Source organism: Notolabrus celidotus, chromosome 8, assembly GCF_009762535.1.
Source record: "Notolabrus celidotus isolate fNotCel1 chromosome 8, fNotCel1.pri, whole genome shotgun sequence".
Lineage (NCBI taxonomy): Eukaryota > Metazoa > Chordata > Actinopteri > Labriformes > Labridae > Notolabrus > Notolabrus celidotus.
In genome coordinates this window covers 11,394,783-11,406,280 of record NC_048279.1, presented here as the reverse complement: position 1 = coordinate 11,406,280, position 11,498 = coordinate 11,394,783, and positions in this window count along the sequence as shown.

The following is an 11,498-nucleotide window of genomic DNA, read 5'->3' as shown; positions in this document are numbered from 1 at the left end:
TTGAAAATAAGGAAGACAATAAGAAAGGGGTGGAAAAAAAGACAAGATTTTGCATAATAAAGTAGCGCATAACAAAAGCTCCACAGCAGGTCTAAAGCAACTCTATGGAAAGCCTCTTTTCCATTGTAACCCTGCTATTCATGGTATGGGCACCATGTGGGTATGCATACATCCTGTACCACTAACCCCCCCCATGATGACTAATGAAGTTGACACAGGGCTTTCAACTATTCATGACTTGGGGCCTGAATTATTTGTTGGGTTGATGTATGCAGGCAAACTGAGTTTCCAGAAGAAGCCTGTCCCTTTCTGTGGGAATCTCCTGACTAGGCGTGCCTTTGATTTCAGAAACACTGTCTCTGTTTCCTACATCAGCCCCTCGCAGTTTACAGCAACTCCTCTGGGTGGACGCTCGATGCAGCTGTGGGCATGTGAGAGAGAAGGATGGAGAGACAGAGGAAGAGAAAGGGAAGAGGCTAAGCTAAAGCTCATTACGTGTCTTGCTTACAGGCGTTGTGTGGATATTCTATTAGCCATATCTAAAGTGTAATTGTACCATTGAGGGAGGGGGGGGGGGACACACAATGTTGTCGGGGTGCCAAGCTTTCTCTCAGCGACTAGCGAAGTGTGGTAATCTCACACACCATCTCATTACAGTTTAAACCCCCAGCAGCTGCTCGCATTAGACTTTATTACACGCTGCCGCTCACAGCTGTGCTGGCATGGCCCCGGACAGGATGGTGAGAGACGGGAACAAAGACAGACAGACACAGGGATTCCAGCACAACATTTGGCTCCCATCAGAAAAGTGGAAATATCGAAGCAGAGGGTTGTAATGACCCTAACAGCCTCTCAGTGTGATAACTCCGCGGCCCCCTCTACTCCAGACCCTAAACCAAGGCCAAGGACAGTCGCACAGATGGACCAAGTCAAACCCAGTCAGATTGGGATTCAATCAAACCTGCCAGAGCAGTGGTCATGCAAAAGCTTCACGCCAGGACAGCTTTCATAGGCATTTGTCTCGTTCAGAACGCAGCATGTGGCGGTGGTACTCCGTTATCTCAACAGACACATCTGTTTAAGAGTGTGCGTGTGTGTGGCTCATGTATCCATCTCGTTGCGTGTATACAGGCCATAACACAACCACTTAATATCCGTGCAGCATGCATGACATATTTATTAGGTCTTATATGCAGAGGTTAGAGCTGGGATGTTAGAAATCAGAGGTCAAAGGTCAAACCTCACTCTAAGAGAATTTTATCAACACTAAACGTAAAGCTTCTGTGAGGAACTTTCTGTTTATTTTGTTCCCCCTTTGGACAAGTGATAGCTCTTCTGACTTTCATGATCGTGTCATGTACATGCTTGACTCAAGTTTTCTGAAAATCTCACCCTGCTCTCTAAAAGCAGTAAAATGTATCACTCACTGTGAATATTTCCTTTGAAAAAGTTTTTAAAAAAAGGTTTTTTCTTCATTGTGCTATCAGTCATCTGGTCTGACGCCTACTCCCTAGTGATTACAGGCATTACAAATTATAATATAGGAATTGTCGGTCTTTTGCTAATGGTCTTACCTGCTTTTATAGGGCATAAAGAGCTATGACTGTTAATTTCCGTCTGTTTCATAACCAGCTGAAAATTCCTCACAGGAGCTGCAGATGGACATTGGGTGGAAAAATACTCAATCTGGCTTCATGATAAACTGATTCAAAGACATATTTTTGTTTTTTAAATTCAAATTGATACATATTGTAAACATCCACCTCCATGCATTCACTCAGAAGGAATCAAGGACGAACATTTATTTTCCTAATTAGCAGCCACAGCCAGAACCTGTTTGTGTATGTTACAAAGAGTATGATTATGAAAAATACCTCAAGCATAGCTGAACAGTCTGCAAAGTTATCACAGAATGCATTTTCAAAACAGAAAGAAAGGTGTAGATATAGAGTTTCAATACAAGACAAAAAACACAAGCTAAATTAGCTTTTACTGTCTTGTAAAACAATACAAATACTGCTTAAAGTATAGTTTCTAATAACATAATATAATATAATATAATGTAATATAATATAATATAATATAATATAATATAATATAATATAATATAATATAATATAATATAATATAACATAATATAATATAATATAATATTATATAATATTATATAATATTATTTTATATAATTACAGATTATATCCAATATATTTTCTCTTCTGCAGTGATCATTATCTTCATTATCATTATTATTACGGATTTATTATACCAACCTATTTTACATTACTGTACTGTATATACAATACATAATGTAAAGATATTGTATAACACAATTCCATTATATTGTATTATAATATTGTTTTTCCTACTTTGATATACTTTACTGTTCCATATCAAGCTTCACTCAATTAATCTCCACTGTTACATACCATACTGTTTAATTTTACAAATTTGAAGCTTTGTTTTTATAACTGTACTCCTTATTGCCAATTCTGATACAGCTTCTATTAATGTTCCCTTACACACCTGACCTTATTGTATAGTTTCCTCTTGACCACAAACTATTACAAGGTCACTGCTGTGAATCTTGCTTTCCACCATATCATATACTATCATGGCATGGCATGTCATGTCATATCATATAGCACATCATAACACATTGCATCCTATCACATCATATATCAAATCAAATCATATCATGTCACTTTATCTCATAACTGTCACTTCAACTTGTCATTTACTGCATAACAAGTCCAAACCTGTCCTCTACAGTTGTTTTCCTCCTTTGTATATTACTTGTTAATACCTCTTATTTTTTGTATTATATTATATATATTATTTTCTATACTTATTTTTATGTCTTTACTTACCTGCTACCGTATGTATGTGTTGCTGCAACAGCTTCATTCCCCCTCTGGGATCAATAGAGTGTTACATTACCTTGAATTGAATAAATATTAATAACAGAGTTAAAACATCATTGTATGATAATGATTTTTATTTTCTGAACGTCTCTTCAGCATGGGTTTCAGACTATTTATAAACAGGATGAAATTTGCTGTGCGAGGCAAAAATGGATGCAGATGTAGTTTTTCTATTCATGTATTGTGTCTTGTGCTTAGTGGGTTGTTGTGTGTTTGTATATACTTGCACCGTGGGATATATCCTGGGGCGTGATTGAGGGAAGGGTTTATGTTTATGTATGTGTTGGATGATGTTTATGTTATGTACATTTAAACGGGGTTGATGAATTGTGCTGTTAGATGATGGGTGGTTAACATGACTCATTGTTTGGCTTTTGTTGTTGGTTAATGTGTCTAAATACTCCCTTGAGGGATGGGTTATGTAAATGATCAGACGTGAAAATTTAATTTTCATTCATTCAGTCATAGCAGTGCTTACAAACATTTTATTGGAGGTTTGTATTGTTTACGGGGTAGAGTGTGAGTCAATGGTAATGTATTAAAAAAAACAAAAAAAATTGCTTTAAAACAATGAATTACCACATAAGCTCAATATAAACTTAGGAAAATGGCTGTGATAATTAATATTTTAATTACCCCATTTTCCAAACGTTAAAATTGAACCATTTATAAATGAACTTATTGTATTTGTAATATATTGAGTCCAGGCTGTTAAGATTTCTAATTAGAAGAAGCTCTGGAGTCTGTCTTGTATTTATTTGAGATTTCAGGGGAGATTATTGACCCCGTCCTTGTAGTTCTGGCTTGTGTGTACAGACACAGCAAAAACAATTCTGGTTTACTAGAAAAAATACCTCGCTGATGAAAAGCAGAATACCAAGACCCCATTTAGTTTTGATAATTGGCCTGAGTAGCACGGAATGGTTAATATCCTGGAAGGAGTTTCATATAATTTCCCCCTCTTACGTATATATGCATTGGGCAGGCAGGAGGAATAAATATACAATCACAATATATATAATGAAATCCTATACAGCAGCACCAAATCCGAAGCATAAAAACATACACCTCATTAAGTGCAGACAGTCCACAGTCCCAAAAGCTTCTGTTATCTTTTTGCAACATGATTAATTGAAACTGCTGTATTGTACAGGTGTTCACATTATTGTGTCCATTGCCAGTATTCATCTATGTCTGACTTTCTTTCTGCCTGTGCCTGCATGTCAGTCTGTGCAGGCTCAGTGTGTGTGCACTCTTGCCTGTGTGTCTCACCTTGACTTTAGTGTGAATGCGGCGTACTTGCAGAGGACACTGGGACACAGAGCCCAGCTGGGGAGGGAGATGAAGCACAGCTGGGGATAATTAAACCCAGCACTGTCTCCATGAAGAGACCGCCACAGCCGGGGCCGGCCTGGTGTCCCCCAGACAGAGCAGCTTGGATCAGGACTGACTACACCACAGTCTCCCATCACTGTGTTCCCAGATCAGAGGGAGAGGCATGAATCTGACAGCGACTCAGTGGTGGAAATGTGTCTGGATAAAAACCCAAAGGCACAGCTTGCCTTTGTTGTTATTTCCCTAAATGAACAATATAATGTGATGCCACTCATATGCTCTTGGTGATCGACAGAGCGAGAGTGGAGGCATTTGAGGCATAATTGGCCAGAGAACTGATAACATGGAGGTTAACTGAAGCAGTCCTGGCCAACTTTATCAGCCCTAAATTTGCCTTGGCCCTGTATGAAGCATGGAAGCCGGCCATATCACAGCCAGGGCTTGCCCACGTCAAGCTGCGGCTGGGGTTTGTCTAATTTGAGGAATGCTTTTTCCTGTTTTTCCTCCACAAGTCTGATTAATTTACAATGGCAGCACTCTCTGTCTCTGCTGTGCTGGTCCTGTATCATTGGAAATGAAAAGGTTTACTTTGGATGTTGTGTTAGAAAAGTGAAACCCTGTCCAGATCACCCAAATATATTTTTAAAAAACCTATACAGCATGCCAACTCAAACAGCTTTAGATTGAATGACTCGACCTGTCCCATATTTAAAAAGGCTGTTCTTGGTGCGATGATAAAACAGCACTTTCCAAGAGCCATCAAACTCCTCATGGTTGCCAAAGCTGCAGAGGTGAAAGACCTTGCGTGCAAAATTTCAGCGTGATTAATCAGGAAAGGTTGGGGGGGGGGGGGGGGGGGGGGGGGGGGGGGGGGGGGGGGGGGGGGGGGGGGGGGGGGGGGGGGGGGGGGGGGGGTGGGTGGGCCCACGTGCTGCCGGCTGTGCCTGTTCGATCACTGCTGTTTTCACTTCCCACTGTTTGTTAGAATAAGTTAGACTGCTGAATGGAACCGTTTGATTACAGGAGGCACTGAGTTGGCTCATTAATGATGCTGTTAATGGCATCCTCCATCATTTCGGAAACACTATGTTGTTGCAACGAGCAGTCAATACAGCAGGCATTTCACCGCCTTTATTAAGTACACTTTACTGGTCTGTAAAATTTGACTGCAGACATTTTATTTGCCACTTCTTGATAGCTTCGCTTGAATTACAGGCGGTGTGGAGCATGTAGGGGCATCTATCTAAACGTGAGCTTATCTTGCATCTGGCTTGGTTGTAAATAACACTCCCCTCCCTCCTCTCTTTACCCTCTATTTGCCTACCTTCACCTGTGTGTTACTTTGTCACCTTCCACATTGAAAAAATGGAGCAAGGCCAGCCGGAGATCATTAGCTTTGTTAGGTCAGTTATTTTTTGATCACAGCCTCAATAGCTGCTCTGAGAATGTGCAATACGTCTTCATTACAAGAATCATTATAATGTATTCCTCTGTAGTGGAAAGGCCGATCACATCAGTTGTAAGTGAGCAGCTACAGGATTTTTGATTAAATCCCAGGGTGCAGACTTAGATGAAATGAGCTTCATTGGCAGTGATATTACCATTTATTGCCTGAGCTTTCACAAGAAAATGGTACTTGAACAAAGCAAAGCTCCTTGTTCCATCAAGTTCATTTCCATGACAAGCAACAGATCTCACAGGAAGCTGTCTGCTGCTGCGCTATGAAGAGCACACAAAACAGACACACGGCTCCATGAACGCAGCATGATCAGTCAGACACGAGTTGCGAAATAGACTCTGGATGCATTATCAAACGGATTAGGAGCAAAACTGATAAACCCTGTAAGCAGAGCAGCAAACAAACAAGTCATCTGTTTGTTCATTTGGCCTCCCTATTTGCTCCGGTCTCTGAAACCAACAGCGAATGAGAATGACACTCATTGCATATCAGGTAACTATAGAGATTAGCAAACATGCTCTTTCCGCTTCAGTTGCAAACGCAGCACTGATTACAGCCCTCCCCACCTCTGTTCTACACAAACAGTCGCAAAACAAACATTTTAATTTCAGTGCATCTTCATGTCTTCGAAAGCATCATTAAACCGAGGCCTAATAAACGCGGCTAACCATGATGGATAGCTGAACGGCTCTATATTCCTCTTCCAGCCTAGATGGAGATAAGTTGTTTCTGCAATGCTTCATGCATTGTGACGTTTCCTTCAGGTTGTTGCAGGGAGGGAACCCACTCCACAACTCGAATCCATCAGGCTATAGCGGGGGGCTCTATACAGCTTGTTAGAGTAACACGTATGACCATGTAGGAGCTCTAATGAGCGGTGAGCTAGCCGGGAGAACTGTGTCTGGACGACAGAGAACATAAATCTCCTGTCCTGCTCTGTGCCCCGGGGACTGCACGAACACCAAAATTGTGTGAGCCTGCGTGAATCTACAGAATGTGTCGTGGTGTGTGTGAGTGCAAAGGATGTGCGGGCATGCAAACACACACACAATGCAGATGACTCCAGCGGTATCCTCCCGGGAGTCTCATCTAGCATAGTTGAAAGAAGCAGGTTGTTTGAATTATGATCTAACAATAGTGTTCCACTCCCACGCTATAAATGAGTCCAATACCGGCATATCTATCATTAACACAGCACTTGCACTCAGCTTGCTTCTTTTTTATTTGGAATGAGTTTTGGAAATCAATCCATGCATACTCTGCTCTGCACAAACCACCCTGCAGCTTATAATAGGTTATGATAATTCCTCTGTTTTAGATCCTCTGCACATAAACTGAAGTCTGTGGCATTGATCAGATTTAGAGCGTCTCACTTCCTTCCTGCTTCCTGAGACAACTCTCGTCTGCTATGTTTATCTCCTGTAACTCACAGATATAGAGTAACATGTAGACTGGTCCTATTTTTCCTCAGACACACTCTCCTCCCCCTTGCAAGGCAACAGACTGCAGTGTGAAGTATGTAATGAAGGAGCGAAACTCCATTCAAGTATTGATTGTGGGTGAAGTTTCCCCTTCAAGTGTGGGATATGAGCTGGTGTGTGGCTTGAAATAAAACTGTGCGCTCATGTCTGGGTATCTGCATTAAAGGAGCAGAGAGAGAGAGAGAGAGGTATGGACAGTGTGCATGCATGTGGGCCATAGGAATTTGTAACAGAGTGTGTGCGTGAGAGATAGACACTGTATGTGTGAGTTATACAGCCCAAGGGAGCTGCTATGGTCATATTTTAATAACTCACAGTATGTTGGATTATGTACTGTGGGCCTGTAATATCACAACCGTCAGGGGCAAAGCCCTAACAGATCCTCTGTTTGCCGGCCCTTAGCAGAAAAAAACACATATCAGGGGACTCGCCAAAACATTGTTTTCAGTTCTGCAGCACTTGTGAAATGTGAGCTCCCACATGATTCCAGTTCAAAGGTACGCTTTCGCCGTTTTGTCTGCCTCAGCACGCAGCGCTCTCTCTCACGGGCTACAATGAACAGAGCTCCAGGTTTAATAGTCTTAAGTAGCGCACCCCCTTTGCTGCCTTTGAAGAGCAACACTCTCTTGCTTTCCCCCTCTCTCACACACATATGTATATATCTACACCCATTGCTGTGTGAGCAATAAAAACTGAGGAACAGTGGCTAGTTTCTCTCTCTGACACATCAAAAGGAGAGCTAAGGGGAGTAATGTGTGGAATGATGTGAGTGTAGACCAAGGCCAGGATGCCATTCATGGTTGTAGTGTTGTGGTTTTAACTTCTGGAGGCTTAAATCTCTGGCTAGCAGCTACTATACTGTAGTGTTAGAATATAGCCGTCTGCAATCTCAAGTGATAGTTGGTGTACTAAAAAAGATTTGCGTGAGTGTCTTTTATTCACCTGAACAAAGTACAGAAGATATTGCTGTCATGTGCTTGGAAGGATAGCAGCAATGACACATCCCAGAGCTCACTCTATAAAGCAATAAACCATAACAAACAAACCATAATCCACATTAAAGAAGATCTTTTTTTTAGAGACAGAAAGAGAAACTAAACTGGGTGTACACACACACAGCATGGGTGCATTTGTGTGGGTGTATGCTTGCATGTAAGCACATATGCATGTTCACGTGTCTGACTGTGAGCTATCGTATAACTCAGGCACTGAAGGAGAAGGGGAAAGTTACAATTAGCCTCCCGCCGAAAGCGTAGCCTCATCCTACAAGGCATGTTTACGCTTTAGTCATGCGGTAATTACATATGTCGTCTTTTGTTTTCTATCCCCCATAAAGAGGGGAACATAATGAGGGAAAAAAGCAAATTAGACAGAGAAAAAAGATTTGAGACTGTGCTCTTTTTGTCTTCAAGCTCATTTAGGCCTCCGAGAACGTCTATGGGGTTTGAAATGGAAGAAGAAGGAGGGGAAGAGAGGACTGTAAACAGGGACTCTGCTACTCCAGATGGGAAACTTCTGTTGAGCCGTAATGAGAATGCATAATGACGCAAACAAGCTTGATGGAGGTAGACATGGCAGCGCCTTCATTGAGGAATATGAAACCTCTCACAACTCTTTTTCTCCTTTTCTTGTTTTATTCACTATGATATCCATTCCGAACCATAAGTGGAAGTGAAATGTCTTCATTAAATGTTTAAGAGAACATGTTTCATTTCTTTTTTCATTTTCCCTTCCTTCCCCAAGCCGTTGCCCAATAGGGAGAGACGATGAAAAGGCAAGAACAAATTATACAAAAACAACGAATAGGAGTGACTGCTCCTAATGGGACTGTTTTCAGCAGCTGCATTAACAAGCCTGTTTGATTTGCTTCTCCTAAGTGAAGTTGTCAGTCCATGTGTCCAGTGTACTATGTTTAGGATGTCTAAAAGAGTTGTGTTTTCTGGCACCGGCTGATAATAAATGCTAAAGGGGTGACCTTACGTCTCCTTCTTCTGTGTTGCTCCACGGTCACTCTCAAAACAGAGCCAGAAATCCTCCTGAGCCGAGGTCAAGAATCCATCAGCAGGGTTTTTACAATAACACGCATTTCCATACAGGCTGTGTGAGAACAGGCCTAAGGCCTCTGGTTGTGGTGAACTCCTCTCTAAACATCATAAAGCAGCATATTACGCTCCATTGAATCCTCTGTGCGTTAAATAAGGTTAAAATACTTGCACCTCTCTGAGTGTGGTTCTTTACATATGCAAATGTGAAAATGCTGGATTGTCTGCTTTAATTTCCATAATGTGAATCATGAATGTGCCTTAGATGTGCTTGGTTGATTTTCCAGCTGTGCTCAGAAAGAAAATCCATATTTGGCACTGTAAAAAGGAATTAAGATTAGAGTTGAGTAAGAGACTGGGATTACACACACATCACATAATGTAGTAGACACACAAACACATGCGTAAAAGCACACAGGTTTTCATAAAGGAGTGTATTGTGAAAGAGTTCTATGATTGTGAATTACTTCAGCATGACCATTTTGATGAAAATGTATTGCCTTGTCCTTGGAAATATGCCGTAGCAGTCAATATGGTTCTACAGACTGGGTTATACTTTCCACTGTGAGGGCAACAGACGCTCTTTGACTGACAAAACAATAGAGGAGCAGAGTGTGTGTGTGTGTGTGTGTGTGTGTGTGTGTGTGTGTGTGTGTGTGTGTGTGTGTGTGTGTGTGTGTGTGTGTGTGAGAGAGAGAGTGAGTGTGGGGATTCTTTTGCAGAGTCTGCAATATTGGATTTGGATTGTAACATGGTAGTATCAAGTTAGGCTGAGAGGGCCTGTGAATATCACGTTGGAATCACAATAGACAAGGCCCGGCTGTTATTGCACAGCACTTCCATTAATAATTCAATCTTTTGACCCGTGACATGATTTCCCGTAAAACAATCTGATCCTCTGAGAGTTGATAGAGATATTTGAAATCTATGAGTATGTGTGGTATGTGCGCATATGTGTGTGTATCCATTTTGACCTTCCCAGTATGACACAGAAGTAGCGCCTGAGGCTACAAGTATAAGATTTAGAGAAGAGGAGAGACAAGATATCAAAAAGTGTGTGCTGCAGCATTTCCCAAACTTAAGATGTGCCTGCCCCAAGGGTGCTCCAATAAGCAGGCCACAGAAATGGAAGGACTTACACAAACTATGCACTTAAAACTGAGCAGCACTCTGGGAGGATAAGCAGAAAATCTCAACAACGTATGCAGAGTGCATTAAATATGAAAACAGTGTGTGAGCGAGTGTAAACAAAGCACAGTAATATCATAATACATTGTTTTAGGGATCAGTACTGACAGAGGAAACAGCTCAGGCCTGGCTTTACACATGCAGACATAGACGAATGGAGGGCAAGAAAGAACACACATTTGCACGTACGCACAAAGTACCATCATGTTTGCATGCACGCGCAGGAAAAAGCAGGGGTGCCATCTATCAGGCTACAGACGGGGGAGCCTTGGAAGGGGAAATCTGTTCTGTGATGGCTGTAAATGAGGGCTGTGGCGGCGCTGTCACATCGCGTTTGGCTGGGACACAGGAGCTACGAGGGGCGGAGGGCATGGACACTGGTGTACTGATATAATGAACTTGGGAGATGGCTGGAGCATAGGCAGCCACTGTGATTCTGTCACAGCTAGTGGCGCTCCATTGCTGTAAAAAAAAAAGGAGAGAAGGGAGGAAGGAGAGAAAGTAATTGAGTGCAGAGCAGAAAAGAGCGAGAAAGAGGCGAGGCAGTGATCAAGACAGAAAAACAGAAGGAGAATGAGAGGCAGAGAACGGCTGGGAATGCATAAGCAGCCCTGCAGAAAAACAAGGTGCTAATCGCTGTTGGATGGTGAGGCTATACCAGTTTTATACCAGAAGAATATTTACTCTAATTAGAGGCTGCTAATGTGTCTCCAGGTATAAAGGCTGTCAGCACTTTCCTGAGAATAATTAGAAGCACAGAGCATGCATTGTCCAGGAGGGCGCTGCACAGCTCCTTTGTACATCATTAACAGTTCACTGACAACAAAAGCCCCGTTAATAGAATGTAATGTGTCTCCTCACCCATCCGTTTGTTCAAATGGTCATTAGGGTAATGCAGAATAATTCCTTCCTTCTGTGCTCCAACCCAAAAAACTCAGTGACTCCTCCTCTTACCATGTTGCCCCTCTGCTTTTTTTTATTTCATAAGTCCTGCCTCCATTTCCCTCTCTTTCCCCTAGACGGAGGGATCTCTCTCTCCAGCCTCCGTCCTCCATATCGAGATGATAAACAG